At 41.6% G+C, this 21839-nt stretch overlaps 1 non-coding gene and 1 pseudogene across 1 annotated transcript; both read left to right on the forward strand.

The window, feature by feature from the left end:
• Positions 1-20047: 20047 nt before the first annotated feature.
• On the forward strand, positions 20048-20240 carry LOC130297870 (U2 spliceosomal RNA). Its single transcript, XR_008849725.1, has one exon. It is a non-coding gene; the product is annotated as a U2 spliceosomal RNA (small nuclear RNA).
• Positions 20241-21522: 1282 nt separating this feature from the next.
• Positions 21523-21650, forward strand: LOC130297818 (U2 spliceosomal RNA; annotated as a pseudogene).
• Positions 21651-21839: the final 189 nt, after the last annotated feature.

Below are 21839 nucleotides of genomic sequence, written 5' to 3' on the forward strand. Positions count from 1 at the left end.
GTGCCCCCTCGTCCTTTGGGGGGGTTTAACCTGGAACAGTTTTTCTCCATATTTTTTGTATGGGCCATTAATATACTTATATACGTTTATCATATCCCCCCTTAAACGTCTCTTCTCAAGACTAAACAATTGTAACTCCTTTAATCGCTCCTCATAGCTAAGATGTTCCATGCCCCATATTAGTTTAGTCGCGCGTCTCTGCACCCTTTCCAACTCCGCAGTGTCCCTTTTATGGACAGGTGACCAAAACTGAACAGCATATTCCAGGTGAGGCCGTACCAATGCTTTATAAAGGGGGAGTATTATGTCCCTGTCCCTTGAGTCCATGCCTCTTTTGATACATGACAATATCCTGCCGGCTTTGGAAGCAGCAGCCTGACATTGCATGCTATTCTGTAGTCTGTGATCTACAAGTACACCCAGATCCTTCTCTACCAGTGACTCTGCCAGTTTAATCCCCCCTAAGACATACGATGCATGCAGGTTATTAGTACCCAGATGCATAACTTTACATTTATCCACATTGAACCTCATTTGCCAAGTGGATGCCCAGACACTTAGTCTATCCAAGTCATCTTGTAACTTATGCACATCCTCTATAGACTGTACTGTGCTACAAAGCTTGGTGTCATCTGCAAAGATAGAAACAGAGCTGTTAATACCATCCTCTATATCATTGATAAATAAATTAAACAACAGCGGGCCCAGTACTGAACTTTGGGGTACACCACTAATAACCGGGGACCAATCAGAGTACGAATCATTGACCACCACTCTCTGGGTACGATCCATGAGCCAGTGTTCAATCCAGTTACAAACTAAAATTTCCAAACCCAAAGACCTTAACTTACCTGTCAGACGTCTATGAGGGACAGTATCAAATGCTTTAGCAAAATCCAGAAACACTATATCCACAGCCATTCCTCTGTCAAGGCTTCTACTCACCTCTTCATAAAAGCAAATTAGATTGGTTTGACAACTTCTATCCTTAGTAAACCCATGCTGGCTATCACTTATAATACAATTATCCCCTATGTATTCCTGTATGTAATCCCTTATAAGTCCTTCAAACAATTTACCCACAATGCACGTTAAACTTACCGGTCTATAGTTTCCTGGGGAAGACCTAGAGCCCTTTTTGAAGATTGGCACCACATTCGCCTTGCGCCAGTCCCTTGGCACAATACTAGACACCAGAGAATCTCTAAATATCATGAACAGGGGTACAGATATTACTGAACTTACCTCTCTAAGAACTCTTGGGTGTAGTCCATCCGGTCCTGGGGATTTGCTTACATTTATATCACTTAACTTACCTTGTACCATCTCTACATTAAGCCAGTTCAGTACATTACATGATGTGTTACCAGCACTGACCTGGCCAATGTCAGCTCCTTCTTCCATAGTGTATACAGAACTAAAGAACCCATTCAGTAGCTCCGCCTTCTCTTGATCGCCCGTGACAACCTCCCCATTATCATTATTAAGGGGTCCTACATGCTCTGTCCTTGGTTTTTTTGCATTTATATATCTAAAAAAATATTTAGGATTAGTTTTGCTTTCTTTGGCCACCTGTCTCTCATTTTGAATTTTTGCTGTTTTTATTACATTTTTACAGATTTTATTAAGCTCTTTGTACTGTTTAAATGTTATCGCTGACCCATCAGATTTGTATTTTTTGAAGGCTATTTTTTTGTTGTTTATTGCTCTTTTAACATCATGTGTCAGCCATGTAGGATTTAGTTTCAATCGTTTATATTTGTTCCCCTTTGGTATATATTTAGCTGTATAGTTATTTAGAGTTGATTTAAAGATGTCCCATTTACCTTCTGTATCAGTATTTGAGAACACCTCCCCCCAGTCTATGTCCTGTAGTGCAGCCCTCAGTCCAGGGAAATTTGCCTTTTTAAAGTTATATGTTTTTGCCTTCCCCGCCTGTCTTTGTTTTCTACATTTTAAGTCAAAAGTAACTATATTGTGGTCGCTATTACCAAGGTTTTCCCGCACAGTTACATTACCAACCAGCTCTGCGTTGTTGGAAATGATCAGATCCAACAAGGCATCACTTCTTGTTGGGTCCTCCACAAACTGGCCCATAAAATTATCCTGCAATAAATTTAGGAATTGTCACCCCTTTGTAGTTTTAGCCAACCCCGGACCCCAATCTATATCTGGATAGTTAAAATCTCCCATTATTACCACTGTACCTGCCCGGGCAGCCCTCTCTATTTGTTTATGAAGCTGAACTTCTATCTCTTCAGTGATATTAGGGGGTCTGTAGATTACCCCAAATATTTTTTCAGTATTTCCCTCCTTTTGTAATTCTACCCACAATGATTCCACATCCTCAGAATCATCACACACTATGGCATCGTTCACACTGACTTTCATACCACTTCTTACATACAGACAGACTCCACCACCTTTTCTGTTCATTCTATCCTTGCGAAACAATGTAAACCCCTGCAGATTGACAGCCCAGTCATGCGAGGAGTCCAGCCATGTCTCAGTGACCCCAACTATATCAATATGTTCCTCCAGTATCAAGGCCTCAAGCTCCCCCATTTTATTTGCTAGGCTTCTGGCATTTGTGAACATACACTTTACATTTCCATCCTTTATGTTATTGGGGTTAATGGGATTCAAGGGTGTAAGTTTTATTTTCCCATGAAGCCTATTCCTATTAACTATTCTAACCCCTCCCTCCGCTCCACCCCCAGGTACATTTATAATTCCCACCTCTCTATCTACACTATCTTCCCCCTCTTTGCTGTAGGTTCCCTCCCCCCAAGTCCCTAGTTTAAACACTCCTCCACCCTTCTAGCCATCTTCTCCCCAAGCAAAGCTGCACGTCCCCGTCCTGGAAGCCCGGAGGTTTCCGTAACTTCAGACGCAGCTACGCATAGAATGCGTGCTGCTGCAGGGAGATTGCGGGGGTCCCAGCGGCGGCCCCCCGCTATCAGACATCTTATTCCCTATTCTTTCGATAGGGGATAAGATGTTTCTGCCCTGAATACCCCTTTAACCCCTTAAGGACTCAGCCCATTTTGGCCTTAAGGACTCAGACAATTTAATTTTTACATTTTCATCTTTTCCTTCTCGCCTTCTAAAAATCATAACTCTTTTATATTTTCATCCACAGACTAGTATGAGGGCTTGTTTTTTGCGCGACCAGTTTTCCTTTGTAATGACATAACTCATTATATCATAAAATGTATGGTGCAACCAAAAAACACTATTTTTGTGGGGAAATTAAAAAGAAAAACGCAATTTAGCAAATTTTGGAAGGTTTCGTTTTCACGCCGTACAATTTACGGTAAAAATGATGTGTGTTCTTTATTCTGAGGGTCAATACGATTAAAATGTTACCCATTATTACATACTTTTATATTATTGTTGTGCTTAAAAAAAATCACAAACTTTTTAACCAAATTAGTACGTTTATAATCCCTTTATTTTGATGATCTCTAACTTTTTTATTTTTCCGTTTAAGCGGTGGTATGAGGGCTCATTTTTTGCGCCATGACCTGTACTTTTTTTTATACCACATTTGCATATAAAAAACTTTTAATAAATTTTTTATAATTTTTTTTTAAATAAAATGTATTAAAAAAGTAGCAAATTTGGACTTTTTTTTTTTTACGTTCACGCCGTTCACCGTATGGGATCATTAACATTTTATTTTAATAGTTCGGACATTTACGCACGCGGCGATACCAAATATGTCTATAAAATTTATTTTTTACGCTTTTTGGGGGTAAAATAGGAAAAAACTGACGTTTTACTTTTTTATTGGGGGAGGGGATTTTTCACTTTTTTTTACTTTTACATTTTTTTACATTTTTTTTTTACACTTGAATAGTCCCCATAGGGGACTATTCATAGCAATACCATGATTGCTAATACTGATCTGTTCTATGTATAGGACATAGAACAGATCAGTGTTATCGGCTATCTTCTGTTCTGGTCTGCTCGATCTCAGACCAGAGCAGAAGACGCCGGGAGACGGAAGGAGGAAGGTGAGGGGACCTCCGTGCGGCGTTCTGAATGATCGGATCCCCGCAGCAGCGCTGCAGGCGATCCGATCGTTCATTTAAATCGTGCACTGCCGCAGATGCCGGGATCTGTATTGATCCCGGCACCTGAGGGGTTAATGGCGGACGCCCGCTCGCGGGTGTCGGCCATTGCCGGCGGGTCCCTGGCTGCGATCAGCAGCCGGGATCAGCTGTGCATGACACGGGCATCGCTCTCATGCCCGCGGTTATGCACAGGACGTAAATGTACGTCCTGGTGAGTTAAGTACCACCGCGCCAGGACGTACATTTACGTCCTGCGTCCTTAAGGGGTTAAGGGATATGATGCTGATATTATTTGTTTGCAAGAATGTGGTATTAGCAGTATGCCTGGGAAGGATGAATGGTGTGAAGGTGATAGTGTGTGGTCTGGTTCTGTATAAAATAAAAATGACGGTGTGGGTGTGTTGTGTAAAAACAAAAACATAAAAATCACCAGTTATACTGTTATTGAGATTGAGAGATGTGTGCTTGTTGACTTTACTTTGTATGACTGCCATGCTAGAATACTCAACGTGTTGCGCCAACTGATAGCTCTAATAGAATGAAACTTTTTGGAAAAAAATCATATTTTTTGGTAAGGACCCTTTGATACTAATAGGGGATTTCAACTGTATTTTAAGTGTTAAGCATAGTGTTGGTGTAGGCGTTTCTAAGGTTGGTAAATTACTAAATGAATGATTGATGATTTTTCTTTAATCCATTAAGGATGCAGGGTTTTTCCGTTTTTGCATTTTCATTTTTTCCTCATCACCTTCTAAAAATCATAATGCTTTCAGTTTTGCACATAAAATTCCATATGATGGCTTATTTCTTGCACCACCAATTCTACTTTGCAGTAACATTAGTCATTTCACCTAAAAATCCACGGCGAAACGGAAAAAAAATTAATTGTGCGACAAAATTAAAGAAAAAATGTCATTTTGTAACTTTTGGGGGCTTCTGTTTCTACGCAGTTCATTTTTCGGTAACAATAACACCTTATCTTTATTCTGTAGGTCCATACGGTTAGACCCTACTTATATAGGTTGGATATTGTCATACTTCGGAAAAAAAATCATAACTACATGCAGGAAAATTTATAAGTTAAAAATTCTCATCTTCTAACCCCTATAACTTTTTTATTTTTCTGCGTAAGAGCCGGTATGAGGGCAATTTTTTTGCGCCGTGTTCTGAAGTTTTTATTGGTACCATTTTTGTATTGATTGGACTTTTTGATAACTTTTTATTCATTTTTTCATGATATAAAAAGTGAACAAAAATACACACTTTTGGGATTTGGAATTTTTTTGCACGCACGCCATTGACCGTGCGATTTAATTAATGATATATTTTTGTAGTTCAGACATTTACGCACGGGGCGATACCACATATGTTTATTTTTATTTACACAGTTTTTTTTATGAGAAAAGGGGGGTGATTCTAACTTTTATTAGGGAAGGGGTTAAATGACCTTTGTTAACTTTTTATTTTCCACTTTTTTCTTGCAGTGTTATAGCTCCCATATACCTATAACACTGCTCACACTGATCTCTGCAAAGCCATAGCTTTGCACGGATCAGTAAGATAGGGGCTTGATTGCTCAAGCCTGTAGCTCAGGCTTGGAGCAATCAATCAACGTTCAGACGCCGCGGAGTCAGGTAACGAGACCTCCGCCAGCGTCCCAGCTGATCGGAACATAGCGATTTTATTGCGATGTCCCGATCAGCCCGACTGAGATGCTGGGAAGCGTTTACTTTCGCTTTCAGACGCGGCGGTCAACTTTGATCGCCGGGTCTGAAGGGTTAACAGCGCGCGCTGTTAGCCCAGGGTCCCGGCTATGATTAGCAGCCGGGACCGACCCGGTGTGCCCCCGTTTTAAACATCGGGCATAGGGCATACAGGTACGCCCTACGTCCTTAAGGAGTTAAACCCTTAAGGACAAAGCCCATTTTCACCTTAAGAACCAGGCCATTTTTATTTTTGCATTTTTGTTTTTTCCTCCTCGCCTTCTAAAATCTGTAACTCTTCCATATTTCCATATAAGAGCTTGTTTTTTGTGTGACCTATTGTACTTTGTAATGAAACCTCAGATTTTACCATAAAATTTACGACAAACCCAAAAAAAATTTTTTAGGGGGGAAATTTAAATGAAAACCACAACTTTGCACATTTTGGAGGGTTTCGTTTTCACACTCTACAATTTACGGTAAAAATGACATGTGTTCTTTATTCTGTGGGTCAATACGATTAAAATGATACCCATGGCTAGATACTTTTATATTTTTGTACTGCATAAAAAAATCTAAAACTTTTTGTACAAAATCAGTAATCTTAAATCGCCATATTTGACCACCAATAACTTTTTCATTTTTCCGTATATAGGGTGGTATGAGGGGTCATTTTTTGCGCTGTCATCTGAACTTTTTATCAATACCACATTTGCATTTATAAAACGTTTATATCATTTTTTATAAAAAATTTTTATAAAATATGACAAAAGAGCAGCATTTTTGGACTTTTTTTAATTTTTTACGTTTACGCAGTTCACCATTTGCGATCATTAACATTATATTTTGATAATTCGGACATTTACACACACGGTGATACCAAATATGTTCATTGGGGGTAAAATGGGAATAACTGACAATTTTTATTTTTATTGAGGGAGGGGATGTTTCATTTTTTTTTTTTTTACTTTTTATTTTTACATTTTTCAACTTTTTTTTTTTTTTACACTTTTTATGTCCCTATAGGGGACTATCTTTAGCAAACATTTGATTGCTAATACTGTTCAGTGCTATGCATTGGACATAGCACTGATCAATATCATCGGCTATCTCCTGCTCCGGTCTGCTCGATCTCAGACAAGAGCAGGAGACGCCGGGAGACGGACAGAGGCAGGTGAGGGGACCTCCGTCCGCCATTACAGATGATTGGATCGCCACGGCAGCGCTGCGGGCGATCCGATCATCTATTTTATTATGCGCATTGCCGCAGATGCCTTGATCTATACAGATCACGCCATCTGAGGGGTTAATGGCGGACATCTGCGCGATCGCGGATTTCGGCCATTACCGGCAGGTCCCCGGCTGCTGATAGCAGCCGGAACCTCCCACGTATGACGCGAGCACCGCTCCGATGCTTGCGGTCATACACAGGACATAAATGTACGTCCTGGTGTGTAAAGTACCTCCAAACCAGGACGTACATTTATGTCTGTGGTCGTTAAGGAGTTAAAAGATGTAGTAAAAACTTTCCATAATCCGCCACCACCTACTTATTTCTCTGATAATGATCTTGTCCAGTCTAGAATTGACTATGTTTTAGTCAATAAAGTTTTAACAGGAGTCTCTGTGGTAGCTTTTTCAGACCATGAATGTATTAGATGCGTTCTACACATGAATACTAAAAATATCAGAGGGAAAGGACTCTGGAAACTAGATGTTAGCATTTTAAGTGATGACAGAGTTAAAACTGCATTTAAAAAATTTTATTCTTACTGGGTTTCTAAAAAGTCAGATTTTAGTAACATAGGAGCCTGGTGGGATTGGGTTAAAATAAAATGGAGCCTAAACTTAGCTAGAATGAAAAGGATGAAACATGATGCTTTCACTAGGCGTTTTGAATATCTATATAAAAAGCGGAAATTGGGTTTCACTGCTAACCCCTTCAGGACCAAGCCCATTTTGGCCTTAACCCGTTTACGCAAAATCAGGTACATGTACCTGATGATTAGCGGTGACTTCCCGCAACATCAGGTACATGTACCTGATGACTTTAAACTGCCACAGCGCCGCCGGGCGCTGCGGTAGTTTTGCGATCCCGGCTGACATACTATGCCTGGTAACGGGAGTTACGATCCAGGGACCAATCGCAATGGTCCCTGGTCCAGGATCGCTGCTATTGGTCAGCCTGTGTGACAGCTGGCCAATAGGCAGCGTTTTAAGCCCCGGGAAACATCGCTCCTCCTGCTGGCTGTCTCCGACGCTTCTGTGTGCTGAGACAAGCGATCGGAGCAGCTGCGCATATAGGAGAGCCAGAGAAATACCACAGATTGCCCCCAAATATAAAGAAAAAGCCCCTATTAACCCCTTAAGTGACAGTGGCAGTGAGGCAGGGAGGTGTAGGAGTGTAGTGAAGCTGCCAGCTGTCAGTGTGTCACAGATCGTCATAATCACTGCTCATCCTGTCAGTCACAGTTAACCCCTTCACTGCCAGATCTCCCTCAGTGACTCTCAGTTAACCCCTTCACTGCCAGTGGCAGTGGCAGTAACTGTCAGCCCTCATCCTGTCAGTTGTCATCCTGTCAGCTGTCATCCTGTCAGCTGTCATCCTGTCCATCCAGTGATCATCCTGTCAGTCCGTGATTGATCATCCTGTCATCCTTTAACCTCTCCACTGCCAGATCGCTGCCAGATCACACTGTCCATTAACGCTTTCACTGCCAGTGGTCATCCTGTCAGTTGTCATCCCTTTTTGTTCCGTTGGTTCATAAAAAAAATTAAAAAAATAAAAATAAAAAATAAAAAAAAATACACTTTTAGTTAGCATATAGGGAAAGTCTGAGGTTGGATTCGCCCTTATTAGGGCGAGTGCTCTGTTAGGCAGGGTCAGTCTGTAGAAAGTAGTCATCCTAAAGTTGTCCGTGATCATCCTAAAGTTGTCAGTGATCATCTGGTCTGTCCGTGATCATCCTGTCAGTGATCCTGTAACCCCTCCACTGCCAGATCGCTGCCAGATCACACTCAGTGACCTATCCATTAACGCCTTCATTGCCAGTGGTCATCTTGTCAGTTGACATCCTGTTTTGTTCTGTTGGTTTATAAAAAAAAAAAAAGAAAATACAAAAAAAAACTAAAAACAAAAAAAACTAAAAAAAAATACACTTTTAGTTAGTGTCTAGGGAAAGTTTAAAGTTGGATTCGCCTTTATTAGGGCGAGTGCTCTGTTAGGCAGGGTCAGTCTGTAGAAAGTAGTCATCCTAAAGTTGTCCGTTGTCATCCTAAAGTTGTCAGTGATCATCTGGTCTGTACGTGATCATCCTGTCAGTGATCCTGTAACCCCTCCACTGCCAGATCGCTGCCAGATCACACTCAGTGACCTATCCATTAACGCTTTCACTGCCAGTGTGTGTCCTAAACAAAAACCAAAAATCTACAAAAATGACAAAGCGTTTCTACAGCGCAGAAGAGGCCTTTGAGATACTGTTTGCCGATTCTGGCTCTGACAGCGGAGAGGATCTTGAATTTTTAGCATCCTCATCATCCTCATCTGATGAATCCCCTGAAAGGCGCCCTGGGCCTAGTGCACAAGAGCAGCCAAGTGTCCAAACATGGATCCCCACTAGTAATTTTATACCCCAGATCCCCAAATTTTACAGCCACCCCAGGCATCCATGTCGACACAACAGGGTTTCGGGAAATACATTTTTTTAAATTGTTTTTCTCGGATGACCTTATCAACCTCATGGTGGCAGAAACAAATTTGTATGCAGAGCAATTTATTGCACGCAATCCCAGCAAATATTATGCTAAGCCCCACAAATGGACCCCTACTGATGCCACCGAAATGTACAAGTTTTGGGGACTGTTACTCAATATGGGCCTTTGCAAAAAACCCACCATCAGGTCCTATTGGGTGACAGACATCCTATACCATACCCCTCTTTACCCCCTTGTTATGTCTAGGACTCGATTTGAAATTCTATTTAGATTCCTCCACTATAACAATAATGATGAATGCCTACCCCAAAGTGACCCCGCCTTTGATAGGCTATTTAAAATTCGGCCCTTAATTACTCATTTTAATTCTAAATTTTGTCAAGTGTATACCCCCCAAAAACAGATTTCAGTGGACGAATCTCTGGTCCATTTCAAGGGCAGGCTACGTTTCAGGCAGTACCTTCCCAACAAAAGGGCTAGGTACGGAATAAAGCTGTACAAATTGTGCGAAAGCGCCACAGGATATACTTTTAGGTTTAGGGTTTATGAAGGAAAAGATATATCCATTCAGCCCCCAGAGTGTCCCCCTGTCTTGAAAACAAGTGGGAGGATAGTATGGGATTTAATCCATCCCTTACTGGACCGCGGTTACCACGTATATATTGACAATTTTTACAACAGTGTCCCCCTTCTGAAGTCCCTTGCTGCCAGAAGTACAGCTGCGTGTGGCACCATCAGAAAAAATCAAAAAGACCTACCGAAAACTTTTATTTCGACACCAGTGCCCAGAGGACAAAGTAGGGCTGTTTGTACGGACACTCTGATGTTGCTGAAATACAAGGACAAACGAGATGTCCTTGTGTTGACAACACTCCATGGTGACCAATCAACCCCAGTCCCAATCCGAGGAGCCACAGAGCAGACCATCAAGCCTGTGTGTATCCAGGATTATAATAAATATATGGGAGGGGTGGACCTTTCCGATCAGGTCCTGCAGCCCTACAGCGCCTTAAGAAAATCTAAGGCATGGTACAAAAAGGTGTCCGTGTACCTGACCCAAGTTGGGCTGTATAATTCCTTTGTACTCTATAGGAATGCTGGTCACAGAGGGACCTTCCTAGAATTCCAGGAAGCAGTCATTAGATCTCTCGTATTTGGGGAGCAGGAAGAAGAGGCCACCACTTCTTCCCAAATGGAGGTCTCAAGAATTGTCCGTGGGCAACATTTCCCTGGCAAATTGCCTCCCACAGAAAAGAAAAGGAGACCCCAAAAACTTTGTCGCGTCTGTTATGCAAAAGGGGTTAAAAAATATACAACCCATATTTGTGAAACGTGCCCCTCTAACCCAGGCCTCTGTATTGGCGAATGCTTCCAAGCTTACCATACAGCCCCTGATTTGAAAAAACTGTAAAAACAAAATACATTTCTCATACTCCCTGTTTTTTTGTTTTATTTTATATCCACTTTTTCCCCATTTTACCATCTGAAATTCCCTTAAAAACAAAAAAAAATTCCCATTATATCCCTAGATGAATACTTTCATGAGTAACATAAAACAAGGAAAAATTCCCACTATATCCCTAGATGAATACTTTGATGAGTGAAATCAAACAAGCAACAATTTCCATTATATCCCTAGATGAATACTTTGATGGGTGGAATTTTCCTCAAGGAGGCACTCATGTTCTTGGATCTTTTGTGAAGGGCTTTCTAAAAAAAAACATTTAGCACTTATTTCCCTTCATATATTATGTCAAAAAGTGTACAATAGCAAAATTGATGCTCTGAAATCCTCTGGGGACTGCTATCGTTTTGGGACCTGCTATGTGTCCAGACTTCAAATTAGGACCACAACGGGGATATTTCTGATCACAGAAGAAATGGGGTTATAAGTTTTGTGGTGCATTTTGTTATTTTCATGTGCACAGTACAAAATAAATGACTTTAAAGTGACACAATTGGGAAAAAAAATGAATTTTCCCTTTTTTCCTCCTGCTTTGCATAAGTTTGCTCCAAAAACTGTGAGGTCAAAATATTCATGGCACCCATGGGTGAACTCCTTAGGGGGTCTAGTTTTCAAAATGGGGTCATTTTTGGGGGGTTTCTATTGTTACGGCAGATTATTCCTTTGGCAAATGTGCAATGGGGCCTGAGACATTAACAAGCAAAATTCATGCTCTGAAATCCTCTGGGGGCTCCTATCGTTTTGGACCCTGCCGTGTGTCCATACTTTGAGTAAGGACCACAACGGGGATATTTCTGATCACATAAGAAATTAGGTTATAAGTTTTGTGGTGCATTTTGTTATTTTCATGTGCACAGTACAAAATAAATGACTTTAAAGTGACACAATTGGGAAAAAAAATGAATTTTCCCTTTTTTCCTCCTGCTTTGCATAATTTTGCTCCAAAAACTGTGAGGTCAAAATACTCATGGCACCCATGGGTGAACTCCTTAGGGGGTCTAGTTTTCAAAATGGGGTCATTTTTGGGGGGTTTCTATTGTTACGCCAGATTATTCCTTTGGCAAATGTGCAATGGGGCCTGAGACATTAACAAGCAAAATTCATGCTCTGAAATCCTCTGGGGGCTCCTATCGTTTTGGACCCTGCCGTGTGTCCATACTTTGAGTAAGGACCACAACGGGGATATTTCTGATCACAGAAGAAATTAGGTTATAAGTTTTGTGGTGCATTTTGTTATTTTCATGTGCACAGTACAAAATAAATGACTTTAAAGTGACACAATTGGGAAAAAAAATGAATTTTCCCTTTTTTCCTCCTGCTTTGCATAATTTTGCTCCAAAAACTGTGAGGTCAAAATACTCATGGCACCCATGGGTGAACTCCTTAGGGGGTCTAGTTTTCAAAATGGGGTCATTTTTGGGGGGTTTCTATTGTTACGCCAGATTATTCCTTTGGCAAATGTGCAATGGGGCCTGAGACATTAACCAGCAAAATTCATGCTCTGAAATCCTCTGGGGGCTCCTATCATTTTGGACCCTGCCGTGTGTCCATACTTTGAGTAAGGACCACAACGGGGATATTTCTGATCACAGAAGAAATGGGGTGCATTTTGTTATTTTCATGTGCATAGTACAAAATAAATGACTTTAAAGTGACACATTTTTTCCTCCTTATTTGCATAAGTTTGCTCCAAAAACTGTTGGGTCAAAATACTCATGACACCCATGGATGAATTCCTTAGGGGGTCTAGTTTTCAAAATGGGGTCATTTTTGGGGGGTTTCATCATTTTTATCATAATGAGCTTTTACAAACGTGGGTTACTGCATGAAAGAAAAAGGCAGTTCAAAATGTAAAAAAATGCTAATAAAGTTTGAAGTCTTATAAAGTATTAAAATTATTATTTTTTTAAACTGATGTCAAAATAAAGTAAACAAATGGAAATATGTATCTGATTAAAAAAATGTATAGTTTATAGATACCTACGTAATATATAACAGTTGAAAGTAGCAAAAACGTAATTTTTTTCAAATTTTTCGCGAATATTGATGATTTTCGCTAATTTATAAAAATGTTATCACTTTTTTTTTACACTTAAATGAAGTACAATAGGTCACAAAAAAACAATCTCGGAATTGGGTTGATAAGTAAAAGCATTCCAAAGTTATTACCACATAAAGAGAGACATGTCAGATTTGAAAAAAAGGCCTTGGTCATTAAGGTCAAAACAGCATGTTGAGTAAAGGGGTTAAGGACCAGAGCGTTTTTTGCACATCTGACCACTGTCACTTTAAACATTAATAACTCTGGAATGCTTTCATTCTGATTCCGAGATTGTTTTTTCGTGACATATTCTACTTTAACATGGTGGTAAGTTTTTGTGGTAACTTGCATCCTTTCCATGTGAAAAATCCTAAAATTTGATGAAAAATGTGAAAATTTAGCATTTTTCTAACTTTGAAGCTCTCTGCTTGTAAGGAAAATGTATATTACAAATAAAAAAAAATTTATTCACATATACAATATGTCTACTTTATGTCTGCATCATAAAAGTGACGAGTTTTTACTTTTGGAAGACACCAGAGGGCTTCAAAGTTCAGCAGCAATTTTCCAATTTTTCACAAAATTTTCAAACTCACTATTTTTCAGGGACCAGTTCAGGTTTGAAGTGGATTTGAAGGGTCTTCATATTAGAAATACCCCACAAAAGACCCCATTATAAAAACTGCACCCCCCAAAGTATTCAAAATGACATTCAGTCATCATTTTAACCCTTTAGGTGTTTCACAGGAATAGAAGCAAAGTGAAGGAGAAAATTCACAATCTTCATTTTTTACACTCCCATGTTCTTGTATACCCAATTTTTGAATTTTTACAAGGGGTAAAAGGAGAAAATGTATACTTCTATTTGTAGCCCAATTTCTCTTGAGTAAGCACATACCTCATATGTCTATGTAAATTGTTTGGCGGGCGCAGTAGAGGGCTCAGAAGGGAAAGAGCGACAAGGGGATTTTGGAGAGTATGTTTTTCTGAAATGGTTTTTGGGGGGCATGTTGCATTTAGGAAGCCCCTATGGTGCCAGAACAGCAAAAAAAAACCTCACATGGCATACCATTTTGGAAACTAGACCCCTTGAGGAACATAACAAGGAATAAAGTGAGCCTTAATACCCCACAGGTGTTTCACGACTTTTGCATATGTAAAAAAAAAAATATTTTTTTCCACTAAAATGTGTGTTTCCCCCCAAATTTCACATTTTTCCAAGGGTTAATAGCAGGAAATACCCCCCACTATTTGTAACCCCTTCTCTTCTGAGTATGGAGGTACCCCATAAGTTGACCTGAAGTGCACTATGGGCGAACTACAATGCTCAGAAGAGAAGGAGTCATATTTGGCTTTTTGAGAGCAAATTTTGCTCGGGGGGCATGTCGCATTTAGGAAGCCCCTATGGTGCCAGAACAGCAAAAAAAAAACACATGGCATACCATTTTGGAAACTAGACCCCTTGAGGAATGTAACAAGGGATACAGTGAGCATTTGCATTTGTCTGACAGATCTTTGGAACAGTGGGCTGTACAAGTTTTCATTTTCACGGACCACTGTTCCAAAGATCCGTCAGACACCTGTGGGGGGTAAATTCTCACTGCACCCCTCATTACATTCCGTGAGGGGTGTCGTCTCCGAAATGGGGTCACATGTGGGGTTTTTTTTTTTGTTTGCGTTTGGCAAAACCGCTGTAGCAATCAGCCACCCCTGTGCAAATCACCTCAAATGTACATGGTGCACTCTCCCTTCTGGGCCTTGTTGTGCGCCCCCAGAGGACTTTACGCCCACATATGGGGTATCTCTGTAGTCGGGAGAAATTGCGTTACAAATTTTGGGGGTCTTTTTTCCCTTTTACCTCTTGTGAAAATGTAAAGTATAGGGCAACATCAGCATGTTAGTGTAAAAAATTAAATTTTTTTACACTAACATTCTGGTGTAGGCCCCAACATTTCCTTTTCATAAAGGGTTAAAGAAGAAAAAGCCCACCAAAGGCTGTCTAGGCATGCTGGGAGTTGTAGTTTTCAGACTCCTAGAAGCAGCAGTGAAGATCTTCACTGCTGCTTCTGAGGACCATATACTCACCTGCTGGTCCCGTCGCTCCTCGTCCTCGTGGCCGGTCCCGCGCTGCTCCTCGGTCCCGCCGCTGGATCTGGTAAGTCCGCCGGTCCCCTGATGTTCCCCCCCCTATGCTGCAGGTCCCGAGCGATCTGAACTTTCACCCCAGATCACTGTGATTGGTCCACAGGGACCAATCACAGTGATCGCTGACCAGGACCATCAATGGATGGTCCTGGGGGTGAAGCAGAAGTTGTCCCCTGCTGGAAACAGCAGGACTTCTGCCAGTTAACCAGTGCGATGCTGCGCATCGCCGGGTTAACTGAATGTCATTTATAAACGCCGGGATGCGCGAACGCGTTTATATATGCCATTCTGCGGGAAGGGGTTAAAGGGGTACTCCGACACTAAGACATCTTATCCCCTATCCAAAGGATAGGGAATAAGATGCCTGATCACGGGGGTCCCGCCGCTGGGGACCCCCGTGATCTTCCACGCCGCACCCCGTTAGAATCAGTCCCCGGAGCGTGTCACGCCCCCTCCATAGGCTTGCATTGAGGGGGCGGAGCGTGATGTCACATGGGGCGGAGCCGTGACGTCACTATGCTCCATCTCCGTGATCGCCAGTAATCAGACCCGGATCGAACACGCTCCGGGGACTGATTCTAACAGGTACGGCGTGGAAGATCATGGGGGTCCTCAGCAATCAGGCATCTTATCCCCTATCCTTTGGATAGGGGATAAGATGTCTTAGCGCCGGAGTACCCCTTTAAGGAGGATATTGCAGAAGTACGTAAAGAACTAAACAAATGTATGAAAGGGAGAGGAAAAGAGATTATCGATAGAGTAGTAGTCCTATTTGGGCATGCTGGGATTTGCCCTTTTGCAACATCTGCAGGGCCACAGTTCAGAGACCACTGCAGCGTGATCTCCAAACTGTACCCCTCCAGATGTTGCAAAACTACAGGGTGGGGGGCGGGATTATGCAAATTAGCCATGTGGCTGGCAGATAACTGACTCCAGCCAGCTAACTGATAGGCTGTGAGGGAGCTGTGCTAGTAACCCTGTCCAGACTTCATTTCCTGGTATAAGACTTTTGCCCGGCAGGGCGAAGTATGTGCGCATGATGGGGTAGAAAGGTGTTCTAGTAAAGGAGGGAAAACCCTAGTGGACGGGTTTTCAAAGATGAAAAACTCATATAAAACTTTATTTTTTTTAAATGTGTTTCAATTAGACATTTTTTTTTTCACCATGAAGAATAAAATATCAAAAAATAATTTTAATGAGAGTGCCCATTTAAACGTATTTTGGCAAAAATTTACATCTGCTACCAAAGGGATGGGCACAGCCATGGCTTTGATGATGCAGAAGGGATTTGGAAAACAAAGAAATGGAAACAACTAATAACTATATGATTTTTACATGATCTGGGGAGCCTTTTCTTTTACCCCCACAGGCCACATATTTACCTTCCCGTTTTGTCTTACACATACATATGTTATTAAAGATTTGATGTAATAAAAAAAAAGAAAAAAAGACAATTATAGAGAGACCAAAGTGATGAGTTGCACTTGACCGGTTTTGAACGTCTTTTCATTTAGCGTTTTATTGACCGTGTCTGCAAGCTGATTGGTATCTTAAAAAATAAAAATCTGATCTTAGTTTCACCCCTTAACGACCACAGACTTAAATGTACGTCCTGGTTTGGCGGGACTTCGCGCACCAGGGTGTACATTTACATCCTGTGTATGACCGTGAGCATCTGAACGGTGCTCGCGTCATACACGGCAGGTTCGGGGACCCACCGGTAATGGTCGACATCCACGATCGCGCAGATGTCCGCTATTAGCCCCTCAGATGCCGTGATCAATACAGATGATCAATACAGATCAATACAGGGTATCCGATCATCCAGCATGGAGGCCGGAGGTCCCCTCACCTGGCTCCGGCTGTCTTCCTGGGTCTTCTGCTCTGGTCTGAGATGGAGCAGACCAGAGCAGAAGATCACTGATAATACTGATCAGTGCTATGTCCTATACATAGCACTGAACAGTATTAGCAATCAAAGGAGTGCTATAGATAGTCACCATGGGGACATAAAAAGTGTTAAAAAAAGTGAAAAATCCCCTCCCCCAATAAAACTGAAAATTGTCAGTTTTTCCCATTGTACCCCCAAAAAGCGTAATTAAATTTTTTATAAACATATTTGGTATCACCGCGTGCGTAAATGTCCGAATTATCAAAATATAATGTTAATGATTGCATACAATGAACGGCGTAAACGTAAAAAATTTTAAAAAGTCACATTTTATAAAAAAATTTTTAAAAATGATCTAAAAGTTTTATACATGCAAATGTGGTATCCATAACAAGTACAGATGATGGCGCAAAAATGAGCCTTCATACCGCCCTATATATGGAAAAATGAAAAAGTTATTGGTGGTCAAAATAGGGCAATTTTAGATTACTGACTTTGTACAAAAAGTTTTAGATTTTTTCTAAGCGGTACAAAAATATAAAAGTATCTAGCCATGGGTATCATTTTAATCGTATTGACCCACAGAATAAAGAACACATCATTTTTACCGTAAAGTGTACAGTGTGAAAAAAAAAACCAAAATGTGCTAAATTGTGGTTTTCATAAAAATTTCCTCCCTAAAATTTTTTTGGGGGGTTCGTCGTACATTTTATGGTAAAATGAGAGGTTTCATTACAAAGTACAATTGGTCACGCAAAAAATAAGCCCTTATATGGGTCTGTAGATGGAAATATAAAGGAGTTATGGATTTTAGAAGGCGAGGAGGAAAAAATGAAAACGCAAAAATAAAATTGGCCTGGTCCTTAACCCCTCAAGGACTCAACCCATTTGGGCCTTAAGGACGCAGACAATTTTATTTTTATGTTTTCGTTTTTTCCTCCTCGCCTTCAAAAAATCATAGCTCTTTTATATTTTCATCCACAGACTAGTATGAGGGCTTGTTTTTTGTGCGACCAGTTGTCCGTTGTCATGCCATTACTTACTTCACCATAAAATGTATTGCGCAACCCAAAAAATACTATGTGTGCGGTAAAATTAAAAAGAAAACCTCAATTTTGTTAATTTTGGAAGGTTTCGTTTTCACGCAGTACAATTTACGGTAAAAATGACGTGTTCTTTATTCTTTGGGTCAATACGATTAAAATTATACCCATGATAACAAACTTTTCCATTAATGTTGTGCTTAAAGAAAATCGCAAACTTTTTAACCAAATCAGTACGTTTAAAATCCCCCGAATTTGAAGACCTATAACTTTTTCATTTTTCCGTATAAGCGGCAGTATGAGGGCTCATTTTTTGTCCCATGATTTTTACTTTTTATTGATACCATTTTTGCTTATATAAAACTTTTAATCCATTTTTTATTATTTTATTTGGGAATAAAATGTTATAAAAAAGCAACTATTTTGGAATTTTTTTATTTTTACGTTCACCATACGGTATCATTAACATTTTATTTTAATAGTTCAGATATTTACGCACGCAGAGATACCAAATATGTATGTAAAATATATTTTTTTAGCACTTTTTGGGGGTGAAATAGGGAAAATCTGACAATTGACCTTTTTATTGGGGAGGGTGTTTTTCCACATTTTTTTTACTTTATTTTTTTACTTTTTTTTTACTTTTATTTTTACACTTTAATAGTCCCCATAGGGGACTATTTATAGCAATCATTAGATTGTTAATACTGTTCAGTGCTATGTATAGGACATAGCACTGATCAGCATTATCGGTCATCTTCTGCTCTCGTCTGTGGGAAGGCAGATCAGAGCAGAAGATGCCGGGAAGGCAGCGGAGCAGGGGGACCTCCGTCTGCCGTGCTGGATGATTGAATCGCCGCGGCAGCGCTGCGGGCAATCCGATCATCCATTTTAATGACCGCGATGCTGCAGATGCTGTGATCTGTATTGATCACGGCATCTGAGGAGTTAATGGCAGACATTCGCGGGATCGCGGATGTCCGCCATTATGGTTGGGTCCCTGGCTGTGATCAGCAGCCGGGACCTGCTGCGCATGATCAGGGCATCGCTCCGATGCTCGCGGTTATGCAGAGGACAAGGGATGTCCCGATACCATTTTTTAAGACCGAGTACGAGTACCGATACTTTAATTCTAGTACTCGCCGATACCAAGTACGACTACTTATATTTTAAAGGTAATCTGACAGCAGGGTGTCACGGTTTCTGGCGCTGTTTACTGTATAAGTGGGTCCTTGTTGTGTACAATGGAGGCAGCTGCTGTAGTATGAGCCAAGATTTCTCTCTTCTCCATTGGACAGAACAGGGAATTTGCATTGGTAGCAAGACCGATGACCAAATGGTGAGCAGCGGTAGAAACCGGGTCACCTGCACTATCTACATATAAATTCAAGTTAGTGCAGGTGACTCTGCTGTAAGATTGTCTTTAATAGTAGGTAGTATCCCCTTACAGACATTAGGAGCAGCAGCAGGGCCCCCCTTTAGACATTAGGAGCAGCAGCAGGGCCCCCCTTTAGGCATTAGGAGCAGCAGCAGGGCCCCCCTTTAGACATTAGCAGCAGCACACAGCTCACCTGCGGCTGTCCTCCATCGGATGCTACCGCTCCACTGCCCCGTTCTTCTGTCCTCCCGGTCCGCATCGTGTCGTCCTATGGAGGAGCATGTGACATACACATCACTCCGCTTCCTCTGTAGCGTTACGCTGGGCGCGGGGGAGGAGGCGGAGTGACGTTGTGTCACATGCTCCTCCATGGAAGACTATGAAGCGGACGAAAGGACCGGAGAACGGGGCAGTGGAGAGGCAGCAGGTATCGGACATTGTATCAGGGACATTAAACGAGTCCCTGATACCATGTAAATGGCTAGTATCGGCCCCGATACCGATACTGGTATGGGTATCGGGACATCCCTACTTAGGACGTAAATGTACGTCTTTTTGCATTAAGTACCACCTCACCAGGACGTACATTTACGTCCTGCGCTGTTAAGGGGTTAAGGTTAAAATGGGCTTGGTCCTTAAGGGGTTAATATCTGATATGTCCCCTATCTGGGGACCATATATTAAATGGATTTTTGAGAACGGGGGCCGATTTCCAAGCTTGCTTCCGTCGCCCTATGCATTGACCCGATATGGCAGTATCTTTGGGTACAGTGCACCACCCCATTACAGTGTTAAAAAGAAAGATTCCTTGTTTCATTGCTGCTTGCTTGCTTGCTGGCTAGTCCAGTGGGACTTGCTGCAGCCGAAAAACAAAAGGTGGTGCCGCTTGTGTCGGGCCTCTGTTGTAGCGTCCAGGCACAGAACTGCTGCTGCTGAATGGCCTCCTTAATTGGATAAGCTCAGCAGCCAGCACACCGATGCAGATTGGACATGACATGATAGGTAGCTGTCTTTCAGGTGGTGGGTGCTGAATCGTGTTAATATACATGGGGGTCTCCTGGCTGTTATCACAGGTGTGTCATTGCTGTTTATTGACCATGCATTGGTTCTATGGTATTGGAATGATAAAAACAAATGTTGCCAGCCATCCATTGCAATATTGGATAGGTAATCAGCTATGAGGCATTTGTTTTTACAAACTGCTGCTCACAACCAATGTTGCAATGGCGTGTCTCCATCTGCTGTTGGTATTGGATAAGCATTAGTGCTATCATAGGGTCTGAAGAAGAAGAAAAATAAGAAGCAGAGAAAAAAGGAGGAAAGAATAAAAACATGAAAAGAAAAAAAAACATGTTAAAAAAGAAGTATATATATACATATATATGTGTGTATTTATGGAGTTGCAAACATGGGTGCAATTGACAAACTCATTGCGGCTATTCCCATTGAGAGATTGTTGCATTCAGGACCCTTAGCACTGTGAGATGCCACTCAATACCACTGGCATGGCTAGGTGTAAACAGCATATCACCTTTGTTGTGTATGTAACCATGGATATTGTGATGTATCACCTAGACCCAACAAAGAACAGCCTTATCAGAATCAGCACCTCCATGGGTTGTCAAATAACCTGGATTTAGCCAAGACAAGTAAGTCCAAAAGGATGCAGGCATCTCTTCTATCCTTACAGTTTCATGTGGCTGTTGGTTTGATACAGTTTGGGGACAGCCAAGGAGGGGGCTGCAGGCAACAAAGGTAGGTGTGTGTTTCATACGCAGATCCTAAACCCAGTATCACATGCAAGTAGGAGGAGTAAGAAGGGTTCCTGGCAAAGCCAGGTTATGGTTTGCATTAAAAAATGCTCCATCAGAGTCGAATCGACTCCTGTCTTTCTGCTTAGCAACAAAGATGTGGGTTTAGGGTGTGCTGTGTGCACTGGTGGCTGACTGCCACTCACCCAGAGTGTGTATGGGAGGCAGCCAGCCAGCCAGCCAGCCTCCCTTCCTACAAGTAGTGATAGTGCTTGTGAAGGGGACATTATTGGTTCCGCCCCTTTCACGGTTATCGCTTCTCGGCCTTTTGGCTAAGATCAAGTGTAGTATCTGCGCTTGGTCTGGCTGGAAGGTGTCCAGGGTACCCGCTCCTCGGCCTTGGGGGATCGTCCCATCTATTTGGTGGGACTAAACCCCCTTGCTGCTATTGGGGAAGCGGATTAGGCCCTGGACAACGAGAGGCGATCACCCTTCATGGCCCACTTATAGTGGGGGTGTGCTTTTGTTCCTGTCTGGACCTTTTACAGGATGGAAGAGGCCATGGATTTATCGAAGCCTGGAGAAGAGGAGTTTCCGTTCTTTGGGAAGCTCAAGAACGCCATTCGGAT

This window comes from Hyla sarda, chromosome 13 (assembly GCF_029499605.1).
Source record: "Hyla sarda isolate aHylSar1 chromosome 13, aHylSar1.hap1, whole genome shotgun sequence".
NCBI lineage: Eukaryota > Metazoa > Chordata > Amphibia > Anura > Hylidae > Hyla > Hyla sarda.